This window comes from Haemaphysalis longicornis, unplaced genomic scaffold (genome assembly GCF_048455015.1).
Source record: "Haemaphysalis longicornis isolate Haplotype H1 unplaced genomic scaffold, Haemaphysalis longicornis Haplotype H1 scaffold_5, whole genome shotgun sequence".
Lineage (NCBI taxonomy): Eukaryota > Metazoa > Arthropoda > Arachnida > Ixodida > Ixodidae > Haemaphysalis > Haemaphysalis longicornis.
In genome coordinates this window covers 181235102-181246956 of record NW_027526385.1, presented here as the reverse complement: position 1 = coordinate 181246956, position 11855 = coordinate 181235102, and positions in this window count along the sequence as shown.

The following is an 11855-nucleotide window of genomic DNA, read 5'->3' as shown; positions in this document are numbered from 1 at the left end:
ACAACGCGAGCCACTGAGCTTCCATGGCGGTACTGTGCGAACAGGGTCGTGGCGGTTCGCGTGACACTGCGTGGGCGTGTGTGCACGGCTGTGCCTGTGTGTGGCCTAAGTATATGCTTCTGAAGGTAACGATTTCAAGCGCGCAATCCCTGGGTTATGTGCTCAGGACAACGTATACCTACGCTCGGTGACAACTTAAGACCGGCACCGATGATGATGATGATGATGATGATGCCTATTGGTTTCCCCTTTGTATCGGGGTGATGACATGTCATCTTACCAAAAAGGACTAATATAACCATGTTTTACACTCTTGGTTTAATACTAGCGCTGCTTAGGGCAGGCACTAAAGCTTATTAGGCCCTAAATACTTTCTTTTCCCTGTTACAGGTGGTAACTGTCCTAGGCAATATTCCCCTCTCTGCTTTTCGTCCACCAGCATTCTAATCTTCTTTTCGTTCCCTCGACAGCCTTGAAGTTAACTTCCTCTCTGATACCCTTAAATCCTAGGGCTTCTGAAAGCCCAATATTCCCTTCATGTAGATTTGGATGGATACCCTCACATTCTAACACTATGTGCCGCATAGTTTCTGTTTCTTTTCCGCAGACCACACATACCCCATCATTTTGTGAATACTTCCTCACAAAACTCTTAGTTCGCAGGCAACCTGCTCTAGCCTCAAAAAGCAAAGCACTGCCCTGGGAATTATCGTAGAAATTTTCCTTTCTGATGTTCATCTTCTCAGCCCTGTACATCTCTAACGACGTTTTAGCTTCCATTTTTTCCCTCCATTTATTCGTTTCAATCTCCCTTGCCTCTTTTTTGGTTACCTTGGCTGTTTTGGATTCCCCACTGTTCTTTCCGTATTTCATCGTTAGCCTTCTAGTATTTCTTAACCACTGCGTGTCCACGCTTTTCAAGTATAGGTACCTAAAAACCTTAGCTGCCCACCTTCGTTGATCCATTGCCCTCAACCTCATCTCAAAGCATATTTTACTCTGAGCTGCTCTAACTTCAAACGACGCCCAGCCCATATCTCCCTGAACTGCTTCGTTAGCTGTTTATCCATGCGCGCCTAAGGCCAAACGTCCTACCGTTCTCTGGTTTACTTCAAGGCCTGATAGAACGTCTGATTTTAAGCAGAGTACAGCATTCGCAAACGTGAGACCCGGAACCATTACTCCTTTCCACATTCCTCTTACTACTTCATATTTGTGATACCCCCACATAGCTCTATGCTTCATTATAGCTGCGTTTCGCTTTCCCTTAACCTTAAGTTGCTCCTCGTGAGTACTTAAGTAGTTATCCCATTCGCTTATCCACACTCCCAAATATTTATATTCCTTCACTCTAGGTAATTCGCCTTGCTGGATAGACACTACGTCGGTGGTAGCGTCATTGAAGACCATTATTCCTGATTTTTCTGCACTGAAATTTAACCCGAGGTCAGTGGCTTCCTGGCCGCAAATATTTATTAGCCGCTGCATATCGGTTTGGTTATCAGCTAAAAGAACGATGTCGTCTGCGTATAACATTCCCGGAATATGCTGTTGTACCACTTCGCCTTGCAGCATATGGGTTAGGCTAAACCCTACTTGACTTTCTTCCAGTTTCTTTTCTAACCCTGCCATGTAAAGCATGAACAGTATTGGGCTCAAAGGGCATCCCAGTTTCAGTCCCCGATGGATGTTGACCTGCTGGGCGCATTTCTGTCCTTCCCAAGTAAGGTGCACTCTATTGTCTTTATAGATTGCTATAAGGAACTGTACTAACTCGTCATCTAATCCCTGGAGTTTCAGCATACTCCACAGCCGTTCTCTGTTTACGTTGTCATATGCCCCTTTAATGTCCAAGAACGTAATCCATAGTGGTCTATTCTGTGCTTTAGCAATTTTAATGCATTGCGTTATCACGAACAGATTGTCATCCAGTCACCTGTCTTGTCTAAATCCATTCTGCAGTTCCCCAAGTATTTCATTTTCTTCCATCCATGCTTGAATTTCTGATTTTATCGCCTGCATTACGAATCTATACACCACTGACGTTACTGTGAGTGGTCTGTATGCCGCTGTGCCTTATCACCGTAGCCGGATGTTTCTCCGCGCGGCGCAAGTAGGTCGTTACTGGGAATATTTTGAACATGGTGTGAGCCGTTCCCGTGATTTTTTGGACTTATATGCTTATAAACGACTCCAGTGACGACAAACAAACTGTGTGAGACAAGGCAGACGATATCACGCATTCATAGCAAACCCCTTTCAAAACGCGCGCGCACTGACGTCACGGGTACGGCGCTTTGGCGGAGTGATACACTACATGAGGTGGTGCCGTTCTTGAGTTGTAACCGAGTATACCAAATATTACACCTCCCCGTAAGGCAGGTGCGGCACGTACGAACATGGGAAAAAATCTTTCTTTCTTTCCTTGTTTACCTGTTATTCCCGTCGCCATTTTGACCCACTCTAACGTAACGTTGCGACTCTGACGCAGCCTCTATGACGCAGCTCGCGCTGAAGACTACGCCCGCTACGCCCGCTACGCCCGGTTCAGTCAGCGTTCCCTGTTCTGGGGAGAGAGAGAGAGAGAAATAAACTTTATTGCGATACGTAGTTAGGAGGGGGCGGTAGGTGCAGTTTGCCGGTGACTAAGGCAGCCCGTTCCGTCAGACTTGTTTGCATCTGCGGGTCGGAGCTACCCAGCGCCGCCCCCCCTTGCTCGGTGGTACGGATTAATGGGAAGGGGTCGTTGCTGCATGCCCACGTGGTATGAATGATGGTGTCTTTCAAGCTACATGCGGGGCAGTTGGGGGACTGAGTCTGATACAGTGTGGGATGAATTAGATGCAGTTTGGCGCGACAGGGCAAACTGTTTGTTTGAATGAGGTGCCATAAGCGTTCTTCAGAGTGAGAGAGGGTAGGATGAGCCGGCGGGAATATGCGGCGGGCGAGGCGGTAATGCTCAGTTATTTCCCGATAGCTAAGCAAGCTGTCTCGGGCTGATCGGGCTCCGTGTAAGGGTACGAGGCTTGGGGCTGCTCGGACAGTGAGTTCTCGAGCTGCTTTGTTGGCTGCCTCGTTGCCCCCCAGCCCTGTATGGGCAGGAGTCCAGATCAGCTCCACGGGGTCGGTATAGGGATTTTGAGCAAGAATTTGGAGCGCCTGAGGAGAGATGGTACCTCTGGGAAAGTTTTGAATGGCCGTTTCCGAATCAGAGATGATAATTGGGGGGGTTGGCCGTTGCGTTAGTGCTAGGGCGATTGCCGCTTCCTCCGCCGTTGACGGATGACGGGTGCGTAGTGAGGGAGGTGAGGGGTGGGGAGTTAGGGCTGAATATTGCTATGACAGCGTACGCGTCGTGATGTCTATAGTCTGCTGCGTCTACGTAGAGAGAGAGAGAGAGAGAAAATGACCTTTATTAATAAATCCTGCGAGGGGGGCGGGATTCACCACGCAGGGCTTCACCGCCCCCGCCTACCCTGGGCCTCAAGGGGTACCCAGGCCTTGGCTTCAGCTACTAGGGAGCGCTCCCCCAGCAGGAGGGTCTCCCGTTCGCTTCTGCCGGCCCAGGGCTTCCTCGAGCCGCTGGATCGCGTATAGTTGGTCGCCCTCATCCGTCGAGCGGATGCACTTCTCGATGTCCGATGGTAGCGGGCCGGGGCCCCGCACACCCCGCACAGGTTCGTCACAGTTCCAAAGTATGTGGGCCAGGGTGGCCAGTTCCACCCCGCACACACAGCACACACCGTCGCCGGGAATGTCCGAGCACATGTGCCGGGCCAGTGCCGGCGTCAACACTGTCCCGACTTGTAGCTGTCTGAAGAGCACGCCCTCGTGCCTCCCCAGCCCCCGATGAGGGCCGGGAAGCTCGCGGCGTCCCTCCTTGTACCACGCCAGTATCTCACTGTAGCCGGCTAGGCGCCCAACCGCAACGAGGGCGCGGACGCTGTCGCGCGAGAAATCGTGCACCGCGCGACGCCCCCCCGTGCCCAAGCCCTGCGGACGGAAGACAACATGGAGCCCCTAGCCGGCTACAGTGAGATACTGGCGTGGTCTACGTAGAGGGTGCTCGGCTTAATGGGACATTTCTCAGTCAAGGCCCGTGCTGGGGGAAGCCGGTGTTGCCAACTGTAGGGTTTCCGCCAAACATGCAGCGCGTTTCAGCAATTTTTCTCTCGTTGTAGGGCTGTAGGGCCGTTAAGCCATTTTCCTGCCAGGTGTAGGGCGATTTTGAGTTTTCTTGCTGGGCTTTCAATTCTAAGCCAAATGAACACGCTAAAATATGACATTGTTCCTTCATCTAACGGTCCGCAATGCCAACTTTGGCTGCAGTATTGGGTTTCTGCAGCTCGATCCGTACACAGAGAGCACGGTGTAAATATATTCTGACACCGTGACATAGAGGGACAGAAAAGCAGACCCACTAGAAAACGATATAGTGCGAGCGGCAGGATGCGCTCAGGGATCCGCAACAAACCCGCCGCGGTGGCTCAGTGTCTAAGGCGTTGTGCTGCTCAGCAGTGAGGGCGCGGGCTCGATTCCCGACCGCGGCGGCCGCTTTTCTGATGGAGGCAAAAAGCAAAAACGACCGTGTGTTTGAGATTTCGGCGTACGTTAATGGTCCCCAGGTGGCTAAAATTGAGCCCTCCACTACGGCGGGCCTTATCGCCTGCGTTGCGTCGGAGCGTTAAAACCCACAATCAATCAATCGGATCCGCAACAAAGCTGCCCTCCATGATCAGCATGAAGGACTATCGGCGGCACTAACCTCTGCAACTGTCACTTGCATAGCGGTTCTGATGACTTCACGATATTAGTATCTGACCAATAGTTAACGTGGGCGAGAATTATTCCGTGATTCGGAAGCCGACGATTAATGAATAAAAAATATAGTGTCCTTCTACTCTGTGCAGAAAGACGACCAACGACGCTGGGAACAGTCCAAGGAGTGGACCGAACAAGCCACGCTTATTTGTAATTTTGGATTGAGCATACTTTCAAGTAAATCAGCAGAATGAAACTTGTAAAGGCTCTAATTTCGTTGTAGCGGAAAAACACGGGGATGTCGATTTTTCCCTCTTAGGAGCACATACAGCAGTCGGCAATTTCCCAATATTTCCTAACTGCGCCGTTCCCAACTGTGAACTACATGATAATGAAAATTAAATCAAACTCGGGGTACGGTTACAGTCAACTCAGCAGCTAATTGACATGTGCAGTCGAACCTCCTTATATCGAAGTATTATCGGGAAGTAAATTGATTTTTATATCCGATATTCGTTGATATAGTACCGGTTGGCTCCAACAAATCAGGTATATATGGTTCGCGCAAAAACTCTAGATACAAAACAGCATATTATTCTATGCTTCAAACCCACTATAGACGCGGTAATTCTTACCTGTCTCCTTCGGGCTTTTCAAATTAAATGAACTGAACATGTCAACGTGAAATTACAACCGAACAAAGCTGGCTTGACAAAACAGGCCTGCATTCGTTTTTATTTGAAGTATGGGATCTTCATCTGGTGGCTTTGCATAGTTCTAGCAGCACGAAGGTTTCGCAGTGTTCACGCGTGAGGGCCTTTTCTTCTGCAGTTTTGGACGTAGGGAGTTTTTCCGAGTAGCTTCTGAGCCTCCGCGAACCAAATGTTTCTTCGTTACGACCAAAATCGCACTTTTATTGCGGTTTCGGTTTCGTTTTTAAAAGAATAAGCGTGACTGAAATGAAGCGGGACCAACCAAAGTTTGTATTGAGTTCGTTATAGCCGCTAATTTCCTAAATCAGCTTTCGTTATAACGAGGTTCAACTATAACGAGATATTGTGTTTCATGATTGTCTCGATTTGAACAAGAGTTACAGCTGTCTTCTAGTTATTCCTAGATCACAATGGTTCTGAAACAGTGCGAGCATGAAGTCTGGCTGCGTGTGTGCAGCCTCCCCCCCCTATCCCCCCCTCTTCCCGTTCCTCGTGCATGCATGAATGGGCGACCGCGCGGTGATGTGCACGTGCATGGTGGTAAAAACCCCAGAGAGAGAGAAAAGACTTTATTGAACGAAACCGGCGTGCAGGGTTACACCGGCCACGCAGGGCTCGGTTTCACCCCTGTCGTAGACTTAGGTAAGAGTCCTAATGTCTTGGACGTAGACCTCGGAGACTTGGGCCCGGCTTAGCTCCGGCTACTTGGGTTCCTCCTTCCTTCCCACCGTCCCTGGCATCGCTGCCGGGAGGGGTAGGCGGATTGGAGATCCCCTTTCGCCTTTGCTTCGCCAGGGCGTCTTCGAGCCGCTGGATCGCCCGTCGCTGTTCTTGGAGTTCCGTGGAACACACGCACACGCGCACTTCCGGAGGGTATGTGTCCGTCGGGCACAGCACATTGTCCCCCCCCATCGCGCACAGCACTGTTGCATCCCCACATAGCGAACCGTCGTTTGGGAAGCCCTTCAAGGAGGACACGTCTGTTGGGCAAAAACACAGGCGACACTTAACTCCAGGAACCCTTCAAGAAGGCAACACAAAAGCCTAGCTCTCTAAACGAAAAATTGCCGTTCTACGCCGATTTGTCCACGCACGCTTTATTGTAAAACCGAAACATACATAGCTTCGCTGTAAAAGCGCTAAACCAAACAAATAAAAATTACGCGTATATTGGCATATGGATCGCCAAATAGGTAGTCATTTTTTTAGCGTAGGTCGGGACGTAGGGCCAATAACAATAGGTTGCGGGGCGATGTAGGGCTTCTTCAGGCGTGGTGTTGGGCGCTGCGGTCGCAATTCGTTGGCGACACTACGGGGGACGCAAAACCACTTGCGATGCCGCAGGCTGGTGCCGGCTTTGCGCGCTTACTTACTTGGACCACTTGCCACAAAATCCCTCTCTGTCCCCTCCACATTTCGACCTTGTTTTGTCCACGCTGTTCGCACTCCTCACCGGTACGCAGTTCTAACATTGAGAACTGTACCGTAGAAGCGACCAGACAGCGTCGCTGGACCCTCAGCTGCTCAGCCTTTTGTTTTCTATAATCGCCTGAAACTTACAAGCACGTGGTATTTTTTTTTTTGAAAGTTATGGTGGAAGTGAGCGCGTGAACAAAAGATGTGCACGTAATGTTTTCTTCACGAAATCCTCCAGAGAGAAATAATATCAGTAAAATAATGGCTGTACCATCCGAAATGATAGTTTTTCTGTATGCTATATGCCTACCTGACAATTAATACGTTCTTACGCGATTCCAATTCTGCCACCGTCAGTCATCTTTCAAAAAACGCAGCAGGTATGAAGCGAGCGACACGTGAAACGAGATCCCCAGTGTGCCCCCGAACTATCACCCCGTCGCGGCTAAGATGTGAGCGAAACGGCTCTTGAAACCCTACAGGCAAGCTGACAGACACACTTCGCAGAAGTGGGTGCGGCGTTCGCCACTAACGAGCAGTGACGTAAAGGGGGACGTCCGCCGGCGCCCGCCACATAGCGGATGAGTGCCTGATCTAAGCGATCCTACCCGTGGCCTCCGCGATTTGCTGCCGGCGGCGCGCCGTTGCTCCGGCCGTCCCATTCGGCGCGTCCCCCAGCAAAAACATGTAATTTGGCTAACTCCGTAACGCGCCGCGAGGCGGCGGTGTTAGCCGATGGTTCGGCTAACACCGCCATGAAGTAGTGAGATGAATCTGGAAGGGAGTAATGGTACCAGCACTCACCTTTTCAGACGCAGTAGTGTGTGTCAAATCAGAGATTCAATCAGGGCTAGAAGTAAATCAGAGGGCCGTAGGTCGATTGGCATTAGGAGCACACAGTAAAACAACAAATTAGGCAGTGCAGGGAGACATGGGATGGGAATCCTTCGAAGTGAGAGAAGCACAGAGCAAAATATGTTCGAGACGAAGAGCGCGCATTTTTCGATCGGAAGCGCGCGTTTTGCAAGATAAATGAGAAACCGTAATCAACCGCTATTGTGAATCAGTCCAATGCTTCTAATGACGCGATATGTATGGACGTAAAAGCGGATTTCAATGTCACAGGCGCTGTGAGAAAGTGGGGGAAAGACGTCAAGTTTTTTGTTCTTCTCATCAACTAAGGAGAACTGCTTAAGTGAGAGAGATTGAAAAACAGAAGGAACTTTACTGAGCTAGCCAAAAACAATCTGCTTGGTGGCTTTCTAGTATGGAACGCGAGACGTTATCCAGGCGCTGGCGGCTTGGCCTACCATAGCCGATGCACCTTCCTGAAGGTCTCTTGGAACTTTGAGTCCCTGGTGAACATTCCCACGAACAGGAGCACGCTGTGGTCCGGGTTCTTGCAGCAGAAGAATCGCCAGCTCTCTCGGACGAGCCTCTTCTCGCGTGCAGACATCCCAGTCCGTGCGTCGGCCTTGTCCTTGCGAAACAGGTTCACCATTGGTACAGGCGGGGACTTAATTTTGCAGACCACGCGAGCGCGTGGCAAAAGCCACCGATGCGCGCTCTGGAGGCCCGGCGCCTGTTGTTGAGAACAGCGCGGCGCGCATGCGCGTCCTGTTTTACTCGCAGGCACGCCGATTTCCTCGCTCCCTGCAGCGGTGCTGAGATGGTCACTGAAGCACCGCAGAGCGACGAGTTTGTAGCATTCCTTTCGTTCCGATGGCACATTTGGGGCCTAACGTGACGATTGCGAGGGCTTTGGCGCAAGTGCTGCTCGCGTCATGCTTTATTTGTTTGTTTTGTGCTTTATTGTGTATAGACGATGAGACTAGCGGCTTGCGAACGGCGTCCCCGAATAAAGTGCGTACGAAGCACATTTTCACGGTACCGCTCTACCGACGACTAGATGCCAGCTGTATTAATAGCGAACCTTTATTAACCTTGTTTACGTTGTAATTTGTCCGCTGCCCATAAAGTAGGCGATTTGCAAGTTTAATGAAATAAATTATTTCGGTCTTTTTTCTGCCTACTTAATTACTTAAAAATGATAGATGTGCGTACCCCTATAACTTGTCTGTTCGCTCTACCCGTCGCATTCGTAAAAATGGCACCTCGGGTTCCCATTGAATGCCGTAAAATTATTCGCTACTTTTGAGAAACCGTTTTTCAAAGGGATATTTGCCCGCTAACTAATAGATCAAGAGGTGCTGTTAGGCGACGAATTCATGCCTGCGGGGATGAATTGCTCCAAGGCCGGAGCAATTCTTCAAGGTCGGCTTGAATTGATTGATTATGAGGTTTTAACGCGCGGATTCTACACAGGCCATTCCGTGCTCTGTAGTTGAAAGCTCCGGATTAAATTTGATTATCTGGGGATGTGCAACATGCGCCGAAATCACGAATACACTTGAGCCTTTTCGCTTTTTGCCGCCATCAGAAAAGGGCCACCTTGCAGATGCCCAGTGGAGCGGAAGGATGAGGTCAACAACCAAACAGGAGCTGATTGTTTTTCAGTGGTTGAACACCCGTTCATAAGTGACAAAAGTATTCGGAAGGCACTAAATAGCGATTAATATTACGGCGAAGAGTAGTGAATAATGTTATGGCGTTCCTCGATGAGAACCCGAGGTGTCGTTTTGAACAATGCCGACACGCAGAACGAACAGACAATTTATATGGGTACGCATAATTTTTAAGTAATGAAGTAGGCAGCAAAAACACCGAAATAATTTCTTTTATCAAACTTGCAAATCGCCTACTTTATGGGCAGCGGAAAGAGAGCTGAAATATATGTTCAGTGGACAAATTACAAAATAAACAAGGTGAATAAAGGTTCGCTATTCATACAGCTGGCATTTAGTCGTCGGTAGCGCGGTACCGTGAGACTGTGCTTCGTACGCGCTTAATTCGGGGACGCCGTTCGCAAGCCGCTAGTATCATCGTCTATACACGATAAAGCACAAAAGAAACAAATAAAGCATGACGCGCAAGTGTTTATCAGGACGCGAGGAGCACTTGCGCCAAAGCCCTCGCAATCGTCACGTTAGGCCCCAAATGTGCCATCGTGAAGAAAGAAATGGTACAAATGCGTGACTATGCGGTGCTTGAGTGACCATTGCAGCACCGCTGCAGGAAGCGAGAAAATCGGCGTGCCTGCGAGTAAAACAGGACGCGCATGCGCGCCGCGCCGGTCTCGACAACAGGCGCCGGGCCTCCAGAGCGCGCATCGTTGGCTTTTGCCACGCGCTCGCGTGGTCTGCAAAATTAAGTCCCCGACTGTACGTAACTACGTACGTACTGTACGTAACTAGATAAGATGGCGCCCAGGGCAAATATATTATCGCGCCCCTCATGATAACAATGATAGTGATTATTATTATTATTATTATTATTACTACTATTGTTATTATTATTATTATTATTGTCATTATTATTATTGTTATTGTTGTTGCTGTTTTTACTATTACTATTATTATCGTGGTCAATATGTTGAAAAAAAATTCCTCCGCATTTCCCCGAGGGGGAGAATGTGAAAGTGCGAATGCACGGTTGTCGGCCCGCTTGCGGCGCTTGCGCTCGGCCCCCGCAGCCCACCGCCTCGCCGCCTTCTCTTCCATCTCTTCCATCGGGTTTGTAGTATCACGTGTACACCACGCAGTTATCAAGCCGCTATAACGCCGCTGAGTCGCCAACGCACGCCGCTGACGACGTAGTTTGAATGCGTTAAAGATATAAGGCGCGTCACTAACACTGATATCAGCGTCGCGTCCGTGGCTTGGTCGGTAGAGCGTCGCGCTGCGGCCGCAAAGTCCTCGGATCGAAACCTGGCGCCGGATGCTGTTTCTTTTTTAAATATAGAGGAGCACTGCGGACGCCGCCGCCGCCGCCGGCGGTGGATGGTTTGGGGTCGCTTATAAAGTGCATTCGCACTTAAAAATGCCATCTGGCTGTTTTGGGAAAGCGAATGAGGGATTTTTTGATTGATTGTTCGCTACAGTGGACGGTAGCCGTCTTAGAATATGTATTCATCGTACCATATACGCCAGAAGTCCACAAAACTCGAAAGAAAAGTGAAACAAGAAATGGACCTTGTCCGTCACCGGTTTTCGTTTCGTTTTACATAAAATAGAACCATGAAATGTATTGCTCAAATGATTTATTGCAAACTTCATATCTAAATACTATGTCCACGTTTTTTTAATTAATGCTAATGATGCGTTAAAATACTCATCCCGGCAATACCTGTTGTCTCCTCGTCGCATATCGCTGCCGTTTGTGACGCCAGTGCTGATGCTCATCGTCAGCAAGTTGCCAAGAAAAAAAAATGACTCCAATCCACGCTGTGTGAAGGTGGTTGGGAAGCAAAGCTTTAAACGACACCCACACAACAATTGCCCATGCTACGTCACTTGGATTCACACACGTGGCTCTACAAACATTGAAACAAGAGATTCTGCCAGCCGTTACCTAAAATTCGCGGGGGCGGCGTCACGAACGCAGCAGCGTCTGCCACGGCTGGGCTAGAGCGGCGGACGCCGCCGCTGTAGCCCGGCCTTGAGTCCGGGGGAACAAAACGGCGAGGAGCGTCTTTCAAAGGGTGAGAAATCGGAACCTAGCCATCCTGATGTGCTAGCTCGGGGCTGCGGCAGGAAATAGAACGCAACCTCGCAAGCTGAGGAGCACAACGCTTTCCACTGGGCATTCGTGGCGGGTATAGTTTTTGATCGAACACGACTATAATGCTTCGGAGTGAATATAAAAGAGGATCCCTTAAATCTACTGCGCGTGGTTCACGCCGCCTTGTAAGAATACCTGAAAAGGATTAATCTAATTGTAAGGTTGCAATTTTTAAGAGCGCCACCCATCCCACCGCCCGCTTCTGGAATACAAACGAAAACAGAAAGCACATGCATAAATTCAGCACGCACACACACATATCATCTGGGGTTGCCGCCTGGACTC